At 45.8% G+C, this 17,357-nt stretch overlaps 1 long non-coding RNA gene across 1 annotated transcript; it reads right to left on the bottom strand.

Moving 5' to 3' along the window:
* Window positions 1–2,467: 2,467 nt before the first annotated feature.
* Window positions 2,468–13,730, bottom strand: LOC144128239 (uncharacterized). The gene is made up of 4 exons (XR_013313755.1): window positions 13,242–13,730; window positions 8,389–8,536; window positions 2,727–2,817; window positions 2,468–2,606 (listed from the first exon to the last, which is right to left on the bottom strand). It is a non-coding gene; the product is annotated as an uncharacterized LOC144128239 (long non-coding RNA).
* Between the last annotated feature and the right edge of the window lie 3,627 nt (window positions 13,731–17,357).

Raw genomic sequence — 17,357 nt, 5'->3', positions numbered from 1 at the left:
AAAAGTTGTGAGTGCTTAAACATAGTCTTGGAGGTATTTTTTTTTTAATGCCGTCATATTATAGTCTTTGACGGCTCACTCATGCATGCTAGCGCGACACACCTGCCGGACACATCACTCCAATCTCTTGATCAGGCCTCTTTCATGTCGTGAATATGGCTCTGTAATTCGACATCATTTATGGTTCGACATGAATTACAGGCTAATATCCCACAGCTATGAGCAGCGGAACACCACTTATTGACTCCTTCCCTAGCGGCTAACATGCAGCAGTGCGGGAGCTTTCCTGACTAGGATGCAGAACTGGCCGCGCAGTGGTCCTGACCACAAGCCAATGGTGGAGGTGCCTGGCAAGTGCAGGGTGCTATAATGATGGATGCGGAAGACACTCAAACTTCAGGACACTCGTCAGGTCTGGGTGGTATAGGGCCATGAATTGTCATATTGCAGCAGAACACCTTCACACAGCAGTCCACGTTGTTTTGATTTGACGCCAGGCCAAAGACGATTTTTTGAGGTCAGAGTACGCCTGACAGGTGACAGTAGTCCCTCGCAACATGTAGTCGTCCAAGACTACTCCTTTTGTGTCCCAAAACAGGGTCAGCACAATCGTGCCTGCTGATGATTTCGTTCGGAATTTCTTGGTGGTGAGGAATGGCATCATTCCATACTTGCTCTCCGTGTTTCTGGTTGGTGGCAGTGGCCTTAGATTTCGTCCCCGGTGACTATTCTTGTATGGAAGGCATCACCGTCTTGTTCGACATGCCGTAGAGGTTCACACGCATCAACACATTTGTTTAAATTCAGGAGTCTGCTGGCAGGGCGCCTGTCTTGCAGACACTTTGTGAAATTCGAGCACATCACGTGCAATGTGGTATGCTGAACAATGACTGATGTTTAGAGCTGCTGCAACGTCACTCACCAATTTTCCATCACAATGGCTTTAATGGCTGCAATGGTTTCTGGAGTCTTAATGTGATGTGCTCGACCTGGGCAAGGAGCATTGGCCACGGATGTTGCACCCTTTACGAACTTCTGTGTCCATTCGTACACTTGCTTCCGTGACAAACATGAGTTGCCATACTTTACCTTCATTATGCGATGAATTTTGACAGCTTTCACAACTGCACTGTGCAGAAACCGAACAAGAGAATGCTGCTCCTAACTGGCATAGCCTGCTATTGGGCCAACCATTTTTACACTGTTTCTGTGCCGGTGTTTCTGCATCATCCGCCCCTGCACAATGCTGCCATCTAGTGAATATCCGGCACACTGTTAGGAATATGCACCGCCGGGTACCCACCGGTGGTACAATGGGTACAAGCTTTCCCCTGCCTGGAGCTCGGCTTATCGGGGTTGAAATGCTTGGAAAACGGGTGTTTGACCCCACCTTGAGTAATCGGAAAATACCTTGTGCCATGGTGCTCTTTGGCCATAGATGCCCTTGCACCATAAAAGTCGATAATCATCATCAGCATGTTAGGAACATGCCTACCAACTTGTAGGCTACTGGTGCCATCTTTCACTTTTTTGTTAGTTTTGTGGTTTTCATTTGACTGACCATCACATTTGGTGTAGTAATTTGATTTCAGTTCAACTGATTTCATTTCAATTGCACAAGAGCAGTTTGGACAAAGAAAGACATGGCCAACGTTTAGTCGGCATGATGTGTAACAGAACGCCGATCTTGCCAAGCACTTCACCTCCAAGAAACCAAACATCATGATGGGAAAGAGTATTCACTAGATTATTGGTAAGGTACTCGGTAACACCATGGCTGTAACCTGTGGAAACCTGTTTCCCTCCTCCATTTCGAAGCGGCTCATCTTCATCGTCGACTCTCAGGGACAACACCGGTTGGGCGAGGTGGGAAGTCTCCCTCATGGGGGAAAGGGAGCGGCGACGGGAGCGCCACTTCGTAGGTTCCGCAGCATTCCACGTAACCGGACAGAGTTTCTTCGGGATCCGGCCAGCATCACGAGCGGTTGCAGCTGCACGCTCTCGTCACCATCCGCGGCAGGCGCACGGGGATCCGTTGTGCCTTGCCGCTGGACTTCTGGTTCCAGGCAGCGAAGTGAGTACAGCAAACGTGCGCTCTGGTCGCCTTCCCCAGCAAAGGCTAGGGAATGGCTTTGCCTCAAGAATGCGGCGCGCACGGGAAAACTTGGCTGCCATTGCTGGCGCATACAAATGTTCGCCGCCGATACGTGCGGGGCAAAAGGCTTTGTCCCCCGCTGTATTTCCACAAACCCTGCACCTCCTGTGCACGAGTCTGACGCTCAAGCCATGAGGCCACCACTGCTGATCATACCAGTTTTAGTTCCCTAAAGGCTCTTCAACGTACGACTATACAACAGGTCGAATCTCAAACAATGACTAAAAACACCATATTTTTTGCACAGGTGATTAGTTATATCTTCAACAAAATGATGAGCAGATGATAGCAATGAATGTACTGATGGAAGGTGTCCAATGTCCAGTTTTTGTCTATTTTCTTGTTTAACGCAAGGTGGCCTGCTCTGCTGGAGCCTCCTGGTCGGGAAGTGGCTCAGTCTGAGTCTCTGCCGGAACCCGCAGCTTCAGACCCAGGGACACCTACGTAGCTGCTGAAAATGCATAGCAATTATTATGGCACACAGTTCCACAGAAAACAAAACACTACGTGACCAAAATACCATAGCAGTTTAATGCAGCAACAGTTTGGTTGGCATTTTATTTTTACCTACCAACTGGCCGGCGGCAGTACTCCCGTGAGGTAACTGTGCCGGCATGCTGGCACTCCCTCTTGGTCTGTGTTCCCACTGCACGTTTTTCATCCTAGAGGAAGGTGAATGTGTTATACCAGGCATGTGAGAGCAGAATATTTCCACTGCTGCAGAGATCAGTACAATAGAGCCAACATCACTCACCTCCAGGACCTTGCAGAACAGATCCCGTTCGAAATATTCAGCACATTATATAGGCATATGCACACTTGAAAGGAAATGATAATTTGTGAAATGGGAACTTATAAAGCTTAACCTAGCTACTGGCAAAAAGCAGCTGCTGCTTACAAGTAAACTTATCATGTAATAATTTTCCCACACTAGGGTGAGGTGTAGCATGTGTAGTGGACTGGCCTGTGGCACTAACTATGCTGCTGGGAGCTGCTTCATTTCAAAGGGGTACGAAAACAGCAAAACCACTTAAACAATCAAAAATGCGCCATGTTAGCTACATGCAAAACAAGTAATGACATTCTTTGAAGGGATGAAGATGACAAATTTTTGTGCATTCTTTGTTTCAGACATTATGCATTGCCTCAGGAAGCATAATACACACTGCATGATTCATGTATACCTGGTAAATTATTCATTATTGCGTTATTTACTCTGAATGTTTCGGTCGCTAGGCGCCAGTCAGAGACCGGGCTGTTCTACAACATCACAACCATGGAATCGGAATCTGGGATGGTCGCATGGGCCTCTGAAGTTGTGACGCACACACTGAGTATTGACATTCACGTATTCGTGTCCAGTGGCTCTGATTTCGAAGACGTTTCCGCTTCAATCTACAACAAGAAGTTTGGCTGGCAGCAGTGAGGGGGATAAAGACGACTGCTTTGTTTGGAATTCTTTCAATCATTTCATGTTCGATATGCCGGCTTTGATAAAACCAGGTAGACTTTCCGACACCAATTAGACCAATTCTAATTGCTTTCAATGGTGCCCAAAAATTAATTGGTTCCGAACTGAACCAACTGGATTTTTTCCCAGGACTGCAGGGGGACATTCTGTGCTGTTCCAACATTTTGTAGCAAAAGCTACATTGGCCACAAACTCGCAATTTCGCCGTGCTCGCATTCCCACCGTGGTCGCACCGCACCACGTGACGAACCACGTGACAACTAGCCATACAACCAGACTAACCTGGAGTTGCAATCATACTTAACCAAGGCTAATCAAGCCATGCCTTAACTGTTGCTATGTATATCCTGGCATAGCCGAACTAAGCCACTGCCAATTTTTTTACAGGGGATATCAAATTGTGAGAATTGCACAAATTTAGGGAAGTGAAGCCTGCGTCACACAAAAGGAACATAAGCTTAACATCTGCACATCACATTTTTGCTTTCACTTGTATACTCTATTAATGGGGCCCTCCTGCTGAAGCCAGTGGAGCTTGTCCATTGAGCGAAGTTATGTCATTTAATCACACTTGTGGTGATGACAAAAAATGATAACAATATAGTAGACAAACCTGCTAGTATTTTTTTACAAAAACATTATTAGGTTCACTGTTCTGTGTTAATACAGAGCAACATGCAGATACCAGTCAAGGCAAAAATTTCCAGCTGTGCATTTGGAACCTACTGGTCCTTCCAATCGGCTGACCTTTTTTTGTTTGCAGTGCTCAAGGCATTCCATATGGACAGTCTAGCTGAAAGCTTCCAATGTTTGAAACTACACCACTGAGTTTTATGATTGGCAAGTCTAATTTGTACCCAGTTTTTCTCACTGGAACATCAGCCACTTGAAATCTCTGTAACCATATGTCCAACTGGAATCTCAAAAACCAGTTGGATTTACCCAACTATTTTTGAAAATTTCAATTGGTTGCAAGATTCAAATTGGTGCGACCTCTCCCAATGTGAATTTTAGAAATCAACTGGGCAATCCAATCCAAATGGATTAACCAATTACATTGTTAAATCCAGTAGAGTCCGTTTGGATCCGACTGGCTGTCCAATAATTCCATTTGGATCCAATTGAAACCAAATGGAATTCCCAACTGGCTCGAATGTTTTTTTTTGTTTTTTTTTCACCAGGAATTAAAATGGTGCAAAACAGATGACGAAGCATGCAAAAACGAGGGCTGAATCTTCTACCTTTCGTTCTGTGCGTTCAGGTGCATGTGGCCATAGTATACAGCAAGTTCAGAACTGCAAGCTGTCAGAAGCATTCATGTTCTGTTGTGCTTGCTAGGCAGCCGGTGAAACAGTTTCATTCTCACCTTAACCCTTGGATCAGCTACTTTGTACAGGCTGCGGGTGTTCTCAAATTGCAGTATATATTTTTGTACACTTTCATGTGGACACGCGCATGCATGACGTCGGCAGTGTGAAAAGCGCACTGCAAGCCTATGGTACGTCTTCCATGACATTTCCACAGTAGGAAGGCAGTTATGCTTTGAGGTATGCTGAAAAATATCTGAGAAGGATCACAAGTATGGACCATCGCCCCTCATTTGGCTCACCGAAGAAAAAATTTCCTAGTGCATAGATAGCGAGGCGCCGGCAGGCAAGGCTGGATTTCAGTGTGTTTCATTCGAGTGCTTGTCCGCTGCAGCAAGGCTGTAGCATACAGATGTGATATTCAGCTTTCCAATAAGGGCGCCCTAGGCGTTGCCACGTTGCTCACTGGTCTGTTGTATGCACCCCGAGCTAGAGTGATGGATGCAGCAGTGGAACTGGTTTGCAACAGCTCAGAGAGGAGGTGTCTCGACATCTCCGTCGCCCGATGGCAAGGTCTATAGCTGGAAGGCAGCATGCCTACAGTTGAGCGGGACGTACGAATTTTTTTTCCACTTGCAACCTGCAGGAATCAATTCACGAATGCAGATATTGCAACTACAACAGCAGAGCCGATCACAAGGGTCACAAAAATGATAATCAACAGCACAGCATACCATCTGATGAGCATTGTACGTGCAGTTTTTTACGGAGATGTGGTGTTGAATGAAATAAGTCGGAGCGCGTCTGCTGCTTATATGATTTTGAGGATCCCTCGCAGCTTATGTGTACACTTCACGAGAGCACACAACGTACCAAAGGGCACACGCTCGCGTCATCACCAATGTATACGTGTGGGTGCGATCAATAGCTTGTTCTGCAGCCTGCACTTGCCCTTGACAACTTCACGTAGTTTCTTTCGCACCTACAAAGTTCATTTCTATTGTTTAGTTTATGGGGGTTTAACATCCCAAAGCGACTCGGGCTATGAGGCACGCCGTAGTGATGGTCTCCGGAAATTTAGACCACCTGAAGTTCTTTGACGTGCACTGACATCGCACAGTACATGAGCCTCTAGCATTTTGCCTCCATCGAAATTCGACCGCCGCGGCAGAAATCGAACCCGCATATACGTGTGCTGAAACCAGACACTGCCACGTGCAATGTATGAGAGAGCATCCGCCTTTCAGTAAAGGGTGGAAAAGCATAGAGTTTATGAAGGGGAAGTTGAGGCAGCCTGCACTTGCACGTTGCCGGTTGACTTGGGGCACCGGCAGGCTAGTTTACTTTTCCAGCCACGTTTCCAGTCTGTGCAAGTTTTGCCTCTGATTGGCCAGAGAGCTCCATTGCAGTTGCGTCATAGAAATGACATACCTGTGCTAATTTAATTTTTTTTGCGGAAGGCTTCTGGGACTTGCGATTTTCTCGGCAAGACAGCCACCTCTTTCACACAGAAAAAACACTGGCAGTGTTCCCATGGAATAAGCTATCCGTCTTGCTTAGTTTGCTATTTCCATGCTGAGTGTGCCTTCAGTTCGGTTAGTGATCGGAACAAAACCTCGACTGCCGCACTGGATGTTTCTTTTCCTGTACTATGAGTGCAGGATACCAGCAACAGCACATATGCTTAAATGATAGCTCTTATTCTAGAGGTTTCATGGTTTACAGTGCCACGCTGCCCAGTCTAACCTTACTGCATGCATGGCTGTGAAGAATTTCTCTGCATTTTGTATTACATTGAAAGCTGCATTCAGCATATTCAGGAGTTGCCACCCAAATATAAATATGTACAGTTGGGAGTAATATGATTCAAAACACAGGAGTGCGCGGCCCCTGCGCTTCACAAAGCGCTGTCACCGACAGCTGACAAGAATGGACAGCACCAGGGGCATGCACGGAAAGGGCAGCCGGCCATGCTTACAGGGCGTGCGCTTTTACCGCTCATTCTCGGCAACAACGGTCTGCGAAGTGACAGCCATGTGCTCTCTCTCATATTGCTTCTGTCTGTACTAGTGGCATGTGGAATATGAACAGTCGAAACAGGAGTTATGTCAGCATGTCAGCACGCCATAAGATACCATCATGTATCCCATAAACAACTAAGAACTTCAGCTACACTGCATTATTGTACAAGCAATGGAGACCAGGGTAATGCACTTTGATCTCCCACCATTTTGTCCAATTTCCACCCCACTGCTAAGCAAAGTAGACCTTAATCACATTCTTTTTTCACAATATTTTTTTTGTCTGCCTTCACGATTCTCTATTATGGATGACTGACTCACTTTATAAGGACATTTTTGCTCATGAGCCAAACTGCCCATATTAATGAGGCACAACTGTACAAACATGAGGCCATGCTATCCATTAGAAGGCGCATGTGCAAGTGGTGTGTTGTCCCTTGCAAAGTACAGATTGAAGTTGTAGCAGATCACAGTCGGCAGAAGTCTGTTCTTGCAGGATTACTTCACCATTTTAGTGAAAGCTGCATATATGTCTTCAAATGTTTAATTAAGGTTAGAAAAATTATACTTCGAAGCTCATTTGTAGTGTTTCACAGGCGTACACTAGAGTCACTAAATAAGTCTTTATTTAGTGACTCTAGCGTACACTAGAAAACAAACGACGTTAAGAACTCTGTAAGTACATTTGACTAAAACAAAAAGTAACACCTGTGTAACATTTCGGTGCTACGTAAAAAATTTTTATGTCTTTGGTAATCATGATAAGGGAGGACTTGCCATGCAGCAGGTACATTTGAACAGCACTGATTGTTGTTCTGGCCCTACAACCGAACATGCCAAGATTTACTTCACTGCAGCATCCTCAAAGAGTGGAGGTGTTCTGAATCATGGACACACTGCAGGTATACAGAAATATGCACAATGCTAACAGGCTCTAGATTGTGGATATGCAAATGAGGGATTGTGTGTGATCGTCATATATGCTCGAACTACAGAAACTCACAGAAGCACAAAAATATAGTCCGGATATGGATAGGGCTCCTTTGTGCACACTGGCGAATACTAACACAAGGCACACTTACTGCACTGCTCGTAAGAGCTGCCAACGCTGCACTCTAACATGCTGCCTCAATTTTCTTGGGGCAGGGTAAACCTCTGTACAAAAAAATTCAGCGCTTTAAACTGATCAAAGATTCTACTAATATGACTGCGCTATATGTTCGTTGCAGAGCTATGTGACATAAGTACCAGATATATGGGCACTTTTTCATGCGGCAATAGCAGTTAAAGCTTGCGGAAGACGGAAAATATTTCACCGGCGCAAAGCTGAGGGACTGATTTGTTATGAAGAAAGGATAACAACAAAAACATCTGGAATTTCACGATCTCAAGAGCAGCTTCAGCTACGAGAAACGCCGGAGTAGAAATGCTCACCGCATATTTCGACCACACTAGGTCATCTTGACGTGCTGCCAATATAGCACAGAATAAGAACCTTTTTTCACTCGTCCCTATCGACGTGGGCCCATCGCAGACAGGACCGAACGCCTATCACCGGCATCTCGAAGCTCACAGTCATGCCCTACAAATAAAAAAAAAGCCTTTTTTCAATTCACCTAGCACACGACATGCTGTCAAACTTTGTCCTAAACCAAATCTCCATCACAGCAATGCCAACTTGCCTGTCGTCCACGAGAAATCACTGGCGAATATACGACTGCGCAAAAGCCGCGCGCATGATGAAAACAAAACTTCGCGCCGCCCAGTGGTTAGCGCGTTTAGCTACTGATCCGGAGTACCCGGGTTTGAACCCTACCACAGCGGCCGTGTTTCGATGGAGGTGAAACGTAAAGGCGACTGTGTGCTGTGCGATGTCAGTGCACGTTAAAGATCCCCAGGTGGTCGAAAGTATCCCGGAGACCTTTAGTGTGGGAACTCTTTCTTCTCTCAGGCCGTCCTTTACCCCTTTCTTTCCGGCCGCGTTCAGGTGTTCGCCGAGATGTGCGACAGATACTGTGCCATTTCGTTTCCCCAAAATACAATTTTCAATTTTTCTCGCAGCCCCGCAAATGCCTGCGAAAGCGGACACCAATCTTTGTCGCTAGATGGCGCAAGCTGGCCACGTCATGCGGTAGGTAGAAGCAAAGTAGAAGGTGTAACAATGGCGGCTGACCCCAACAAAATGGCCACTAGGAGGTCCAGGAAGAAAACTACAAAACAGAAATTTAACACCAGGATCAGGTACATAAACATGCAAGGCAGTAGAAAGAGAGCGAAGTGGTTAGAAATAGAACACCAGTTAAAGGACGAAGAAGTAGCTGTGTACGCGCTATGTGAGACACATCTCAGGGATCTAGAAGATCCACCATTTATTGATGGCTACATCTGGGAAGGGAGCAACAGAACAACAGCTGAGAGGAAGGGAGGTGGAGCAGTAGGTATGCTGATACATCAAGGAACAAATTGGCAAGGAATAAAGTCAACTTGCAAAGAACATGTCTGGGTATCAGGTACAATTGCCGGTAAAAGGACATGGCTAGTAGTAGTTTATTTAGGGACAGGGGACAAATGCAGGCAAGAGAACACGGATCTAGTTAAGTGTCTCATTGATGATATAAAGCACTGTGGAAGACTGGGCGAGTTGGTAGGTAGTCATTCTAGAAAAAACAGCGCACACAGGACAGGGACCAAGGGAAGAACCGGCGACACGAGCGCTGACTTACAACTGATTTTATTAAGCGGAAAGTGAACAATATATATAGGAAGGAAGTAGCAGATACAATCAGAGGCAGTCAAAGTCAAAGAGGTGTAAATGGCTGGTAAAATCGATAAAACCGTAAGGGGTGAAGATAAAACAAGATAAAACTCAACAGATGACAAGCCATGGTGTAAAGAACCATAAAAACGCTAAGACACGTGAATAACACATACAATGCCATGAATAACAAAAAACCGAATACAATCAACAGGTGGAAGGCATGTGAAGGTGACAAGGATTTATGCTGTGTGAACAAATTTAACAACTGACAAGCGCTTGAAACGGATAACCAGGCACATAACTCACACATTCATCCGTTTTCTTTTTTCTTTTCTTGAGAGGTACGCCACTTCTTTTTCTGATAAAACTACAGATGGCGCACTGACGCAGGTGTATTTATCGGCCATTTACACCTCTTTGACGTTGACTGCCTCTGATTGTATCTGCTACTTCCTTCCTATATATATTGTTCACTTTCCGCTTAATAAAATCAGTTGTAAGTCAGCGCTCGTGTCGTCGGTTCTTCCTTTGGTCCCTGTCCTGTGTGCGCTGTTTTTTCTAGAAGGATATAAAGCAGTTCGGAGAAGGCGCCGATATTATTCTGCTGGGTGACATGAATAGCCACATATAGGATCTGGATGGATACACAGATTGTAACGGGAAGATGGTGCCAGACTTCTGTGAGTGACACAACCTAGTATTGTAAATAGAGAAACTAAGTGTGAGGGACAAATCACGTGGGAATCATGCAACAGGCAAACGACCATTGACTACTGCTTAATGTCGCAGGGGATGTATAGTAAGCTCGCAATAATGGAAATAGACGAAGAGGGGAAGTACAGCCTCGGAAGTGATCATAAGGATGCTAGTCTACAGTTGGGAGCCCTGCTCAAAAGAGAAATGAAGGGGAGTCAAAAAGAGTACGCAAAGTTAAATGACGAACAAATAGCGCAGATAGCGGCCGGCATAGAGGAAGCAATAAAGACACATCCCATGAAAAAGTGAGATTAGAATCACTTAGAACTACTCATTAGTACAAAAATAAAAGATGCAAAAGAAGTAAACCTCTGGATAGGAAGTCACGAAGTTGGTGGAATAAGGAAATTATGGAGGCCATCAAACAACGACGGTTGGCTTCACTGGAACACAGAGAAGCAAAGAGGGCACAGTTATAAATATCTTAAGTGGAATTAGGCCAAAAATGGGAATCTTATCGGCAAAAGAAACAACAAGTGCAGGTCCTCATAAAGGCTAAAATAAAGCAGTCCTCTGATCGCTGGCTGGCTGAAGTTCGCGATGCAACTATAGGGGGGTCAAGGAAATTCTGGAAACATATAAGCTGCCTGGATAAAGTAAATCACAGAAAGCAGGAACAGATTCACGATGCCGAGGGAATATGTTTACGAGGGAGATGACGCTGCGAAATACGTTGCATCAGTTATAGCTGAGTCATTTAGGAAAGAGGATAGGGTAATCGCCCCAAATGAGGGAGGAACACAGGATAGCACAATAGAAAACAGCTTAGAACTGAACAATCAACTGAAAAAAGGTGGAAAGCAATTTCGCGGGGATAGACGAAATTCCAATCAGGCTAATTAATGAACTTGGCCCAAGAAGCAAGGAAATGCTGATAAAAGCATTGGAGGCAGTCATAACAAATAAGCAAATTCCGCACAGCTGAAAGCAGAGTAAAATGAATCTGATTTATAAAGGGAAATGGATAAGATGAACACAAAATCCTTCCTACTGTGTACGATAACATCAATTATATACAAGCTAGGAATGTAGGCGGTGAAACTAAAAATGCAGTCATGGGTAGAAAGTAATCGAATACTCGGAGAACTTCAGAACGGGTTCAGAAGTGGTAGGCGCTTAGATGATAGTCTGTTCGTGCTTACCCAGTGCATAGAAATAGCTAAGGCGGAAAAGAGACCTCTGTATTTAGCCTTCCTGGACATAAGCGATACATGCGACAACGTGAACAGCGAACTCCTGTGTAACATATTGAAAGATGAAGGTTTCGGTCATATCGAGAAAATAAAGCTGAGATAACATGGGAAGGAATTAGGAGTATGACAACTGTCGAGGTACACAAAGGATTAAGGCAAGTTTGTCCTCTAGCTACCACCGCTGCTGTTCATGCTTTATATGATAAGTATAGAAAGAAGGCTACAAGGAAGCAATCTAGGTTACAATTTGTCATACACATTAGGCGGAATGGTTGTTGAACAGCGACTACCAGGTTTAATGTATGTGGACGATATTGTACTGTTAGCAGATAGCCAGGAAGATTCGCAAACTCTGGTTAATTGCTGTGGAGACGAAGAAGACAGTCTAGGTTTCAATTTTAGCACAACTAAGTCAGGTGTGATGATTTTCAACGCTACAACGGATCAGGAGCTTACAATGCAAAGCCATGAAGTACCCAGAGCGGCCGAATACAAATATCTGGAGGTATGGGTGAACGAAGGGCAGATGTACACGAAAAAGTATGAACAGTCTCTCATAGCAAAAGGGCAAAGAGATGCCGGGATAATGAAACATAGAGCATTGTGGGGGTACAACAGGTATGAACTACTGAAAGGTATCTGGAAACGAGTAATGGTGCTGGGGCCGGCTTACTTTCGCGAATGTGGTTCTGTGCTTAAGGGCAAAAGTTCAGTCGATATTACAAGTAAAGCAGAGAGCTGTTGGAAGGTTAGCACTAGGTGCCCACGGGAAAACCACGAACGAGGCAGTGCAGGGGGATATGGGTTGGGCATCGTTCGAAGCAAGGGAAGCTCAGAGTAAAATACTATACGAAGAACGCCTGAGGAAATTGGACGATAACAGGTGGGCAGCTAAGGTATTTAAATACCTACACAGAAAAAGCGTTGACTCACACTGGCGGAAAAAAACTAGGAAGCTAACTAGTAAGTATGCCAGACACGAGGACGGAGAAAGAAAGAGCATTAAACGACAGGTTAAAAATGCGGAAGGTAAAAATTTGATAGATTCAATGGAAAAGAAGCATAGTGTAGAACTATATTGATACTGGAAAACGCAGATCAGGAAGGAAGCATTTTATGATAGCTCAGGAGGAAACCTACCCAGGATGTCTTAGAATACGCAGCTACAAAAAAAATTTAACGAAGATGACACATGTACTCCATGGAAAGTGAGAGTAGCGCAAAACGGGACAAAGGGACAGAGAAAGACAGACACAACACAGGCGCTAACTTCCGACTGAAAGAAACCAGGGCGGCCAAGACGAACGTAATCCGTGAGGGGAAACAGGCGCATGCGCCCAGAAAGATAATGAAAAACAGGTGAATGAGGATCTACGGATGTGCACGATTCAGCGTTTCTTTAAGAAGGCCAGCTCTCTTTTGGACAGGGAGATAGACGGCTTGCTTACACATTTATCGTCCAAGGCAGCGATACGAGCTGCTTTCCATGGATCACCGTTACCGACTCGCCCAAGTTTCTACCCTTGTGAAACACATGTACTGTGTGTATAAATCTGTAGAAACAATAGAACACCTCATACTAAAATGTGATGGTATCCATCCCAATGTCAAAGCAGGCACAGTCACTCTTCCTGAGGCCATATGGTTTAGAGATAATAGTCATGTAAATAAATCTGCGGTGGAAATTAGCAAAAAGCAGTTGGAAGATTGCTGTCTCAAAAGCAGAGAGGTGACATAAGGTTAAAAGTGTAGGGCGACGTTTTTAAAGAAAAAGGCGAATTTTAATAATTCACAACTCAGTTAAACAAAAATAAAAGCATTTCAAGCAAAGCGCTGCACACGCACCTCGCCGAACGGCCCGGAACTCGGAGTACCCAGCGTGCCTTGCGGCCCGTTCAGATTGGGCAAGAGCTACTACCCCGTTTCAAAGGGGACGCTCCTGCCTTCCATCCATCCATCCATGCGTGCACAAATTTTCGGTTATCTATCACGACGTTGTATGTACGCCTAAAAAAAATGCCAAGAAAATGATAATCCATCACAGTGCCGCACACACTCGCGTGCCTGCTGCCTTGCCTTTGCATTGGGAAGAAACATAGTCGGTAGAGTCCTCGGTCTACGCATGGCCTTCCTACTCAGTCCAAACTGCCGCATCAACGCTAGGTCATAAAAATAAGCGTCAGGCGCGAAGTGTTGACCACAAACATAGAGATTTCGGCGGGTGTCCGTAGGTGGCAGTCCAGCGCGTTCCATCCAGGCAGCTCGCACACGCACGTCCTTCGGAATACTGTGCCTGTGTTCTTGCCAGTCACTGGCTTCGCAGCCGACGACACAGCACGGTCGAGGATCCATGCATCTAGGGCTACGCGGACATTCGAAAGCCACGGCGCCAAACGACGACACTCGACGAAAACCGGCCCGAGGAAACGCGTCACGTTCCAAATGTATAGTTCTCAATCCATTTGCCAAATGGCGCCACCCGCGTGCGGCCGCAGATAAGAGTGAAAGCAGTGTGAGGGGCGAAATTATCGAGGGGTATTTTTTAAAATGACCAAAGCGAGGCCATCTGCACATGTGAGCATTCGGCGCTCTAGCTAGCTCTTTTTTTTTTTTCGGTTCATGCAAACTCTGTGTCTCTGCGTGTTTTTGCGTCGCTGCACTTCGATCGAAGGCACTCCTGCGCGGCTTCTGACATGGGCAAGTTGAGAAATTACATTTTTGCTTGTCAAAGTAGGCTCCATTTCAAGCAATTTAGGCTGCGTTCCAATACTCTAGACGTCTAACAAGACGTCTAGTGTGACGTCTGGGAAGCCGTCTACATTTCCATGTATTGGAACTTGTCTACTGCTCATGACAGGTGTTTACTAAGGTAATTGTAATAGTAACTGATTGGTTATTGTAACAAAGCCTGTTCTGTATCCATACCGCCGCATTTGTGGTCGGTCATTGCACTCTCTTGAACAGCGGCAAAATATATATTGAAACGCGTAAAACGAATGCCTGTACAGCCTGCTGTGAAAGTTGCAGTACTGTCAAACGAAATTTTTGCCATAGAAATTATTGAGCTTTAGGATGAAGCACTGTCTTGGTGACAGATGACTTCTCTGGTGAGAATCCCAGGTATCGTTTCTAGGATTTTTCTGGGAGAGGGTCGTGACATCATCAGTATCGCAAAATTTGAAAATCTGTGGATTAGAATGTTCAAGTACGTTTAATTGCATTTTCATATGGAATTACACTAACCCGAACCACCGTTGCACATTAATTCACCCACTGACCCCAACTAAACCTCATTATCTCATACTAATCCACCTTATTCCACCCAATAATCTTCGCTAATCCGCCGTAATCAATTTTCTGGGATGCTCATACTTTTAAAATTTTGGGTTATCTTGGGAAGGGTCAAATTCCGAATGCTATCGTAATTTCTTCTTTAAAATGTAGTTAAAAAGGTTTCATGTTTTTCTCTTACATTCTCGAGAAATTAGTAGAATCTGATGAAGGTACATTTTTCCGGAAAGTCCATAAACACCGCATCATTGGAATCACCAAAAAATTGATGCCATCACCTTCAAGACTGAGAACGTGACCTTCGCCTTCTCTGGTGTCAAAGAAATGTGCTTTCGTTGCTTTGTTTGCTCTGTGTATTAGGTTGGCAGTGATGGGCACAGCAGTCGTCCCTGATAGTGGCGGTTGATGCCCTCGGCTCATCTTCATCAGCGGCTGTGTACCGCGTTTGAAATCTTGCTCCCAGAGTTTGATCGAGACATACGAATGGCCATTTTCTTGCAATTTACTGACCATATACACGCGTCTCGCCCAGACCGTGTCCGGTCGCCGCCTCTTGGACCGGTTACATATCAAACATGACCACCATACGATGGAACGGGTTCTAGTGCCCCAACTGTGGAGACGCGCCCTCTACGTTCGACCCCTTCCGACTAAGATGAACAAGGCGGACCATAATGGCCGGCACCAGGGGCGGGCGGATGCCCTGCACCGCCACTATGGCTCGAAGAAACACGTCTTCTACGTCGACATTGCAGGCCCCTACCACTTTAGGGGGGGGGAATGGTACACGGCTGCAGTCATACACGAGGGAAAACAGGTGGAAGGCCGCTCGTTCAGAGCGCCCAGCTCAACTGATGCGGAGGAGGTAGCGATCGCCCTCACAGCCTCCCATCCCAACTCTAAATCATCCTCACAGACTGTCGCGGAGGCTGTCGTAACTTTGAGTTCGGTTGGACCACTCATCGCTCAATCATATGGGTCCCCGGCCGCCAAGGCATGCCAGGTAACGAAGCCGCCCATGAGGCAGCCCGCGCACTCACTTACCGGGCAACAGGCGTTTCTTGGGAGGACCTTAACACAGATCACAGCCCTCTTCTTACATTTAAAGATATTACTGAGCACTATCGTGCCGAACACCGGCAATACCCGGTTCCTATGAAGGGACTGGGTAAAGCTCGCGAACTCTCCTTAGGCGCTTTACAAACACCCTGCTGTGCCCGGCGGTTCTCAAGCACTTTGACGCTTCTTTTGGCGCCCGCTGCTCATTCTGTGGGGAGGTGGCCGACACCTTTCACATAGTTTGGGCATGCAGGCAAAATCATTCTCTCCTCCATCACCCCTTCTCCTACCCGAGAGGCCTGGGAGGCGGCTCTGCTCGGCTGCCAGGAAACTATCGGCCCAACAGGCCCTGGTTCGGTGGACCTGCGCAACGCTCAGGACCAACGGGTTTCGGAAGGAGGGACTCCGCCTTCTATTGTAAGGGGAGAGACACACCTGGGGCCTCTTCCCGAGCACCTCTCTGTACATATAGATAAATGTTTTTCACCACCACCACCACATTCTCCATTTTCTGACCAAGGGCTGATGTTGAAGACCTGCAAAAGTATAACAAAGAGAGGTGGAATGAAATATGACACGTTGAGAGGCGGAGAGAGTATGTTACGAAAAAAAATTTTAGGCTTCTGATCGCTTCTTTCTTTGGATATAGTTCAAAACTTTTCAGTCACCCCTCGTCACATGCCTGTGGTTTGTGGGTTCACACACACACACACGCACACACACACCATAGCTATAGCAAAAAAATATATAAAGATGGCAAAGAGGAGCTCAACACAGCTCCTGTGTATGTGCCCAGTGGCACATTTCGTGGCAGTGATGCCACAAAGTCTTTAGAATGCAATTCAGAGTGGTCTGCAGTTTGTTCTTGCTTTTTCAAGATATTTTGTAATTACTTCCATTTCCTTTTTGACATTGTTTTGCTGCCCAATTTTGCTTCCCTTTGGTGCAATTCATATACAGTAAAAGCTCGTTAATTCGAACTTCACAGGACCGGGAAAAAAGTTTGAATTATCCGATGTTCGAATTATCGAATGACCTTGAAAAAACTGACAAGAACCATTTGCATTACGGTATATGTACCGTACTTACTCGCGTAACAAACCCACTCGCATAATGAACACACCAACCCCCGATTTTGGCCTAAGAATTTGAAGGAAAAAAAAAATCTGTCCCTCTGTTTCGCACCCATCGGTCCACAACGCATTTCTTGGCAGTGCGCCAAGATGCGCAGGGTAACATCACGGTGTGTTTACCTTTTGACATTAGCTCTATTAGGGGGTGGGATGGGGGGGGGGGGGGGGGGGGGGAGCGAACTTGGCAGAGTGCCAGCGCTTGTCGGGTTGTAC

The sequence above is a fragment of the Amblyomma americanum genome, chromosome 4 (assembly GCF_052857255.1).
Source record: "Amblyomma americanum isolate KBUSLIRL-KWMA chromosome 4, ASM5285725v1, whole genome shotgun sequence".
In the NCBI taxonomy this organism is placed as follows: Eukaryota; Metazoa; Arthropoda; class Arachnida; order Ixodida; family Ixodidae; genus Amblyomma; species Amblyomma americanum.
The sequence above is the reverse complement of the archived record's forward strand: the minus strand, read 5'-3'. Positions and strand labels throughout refer to the sequence as shown.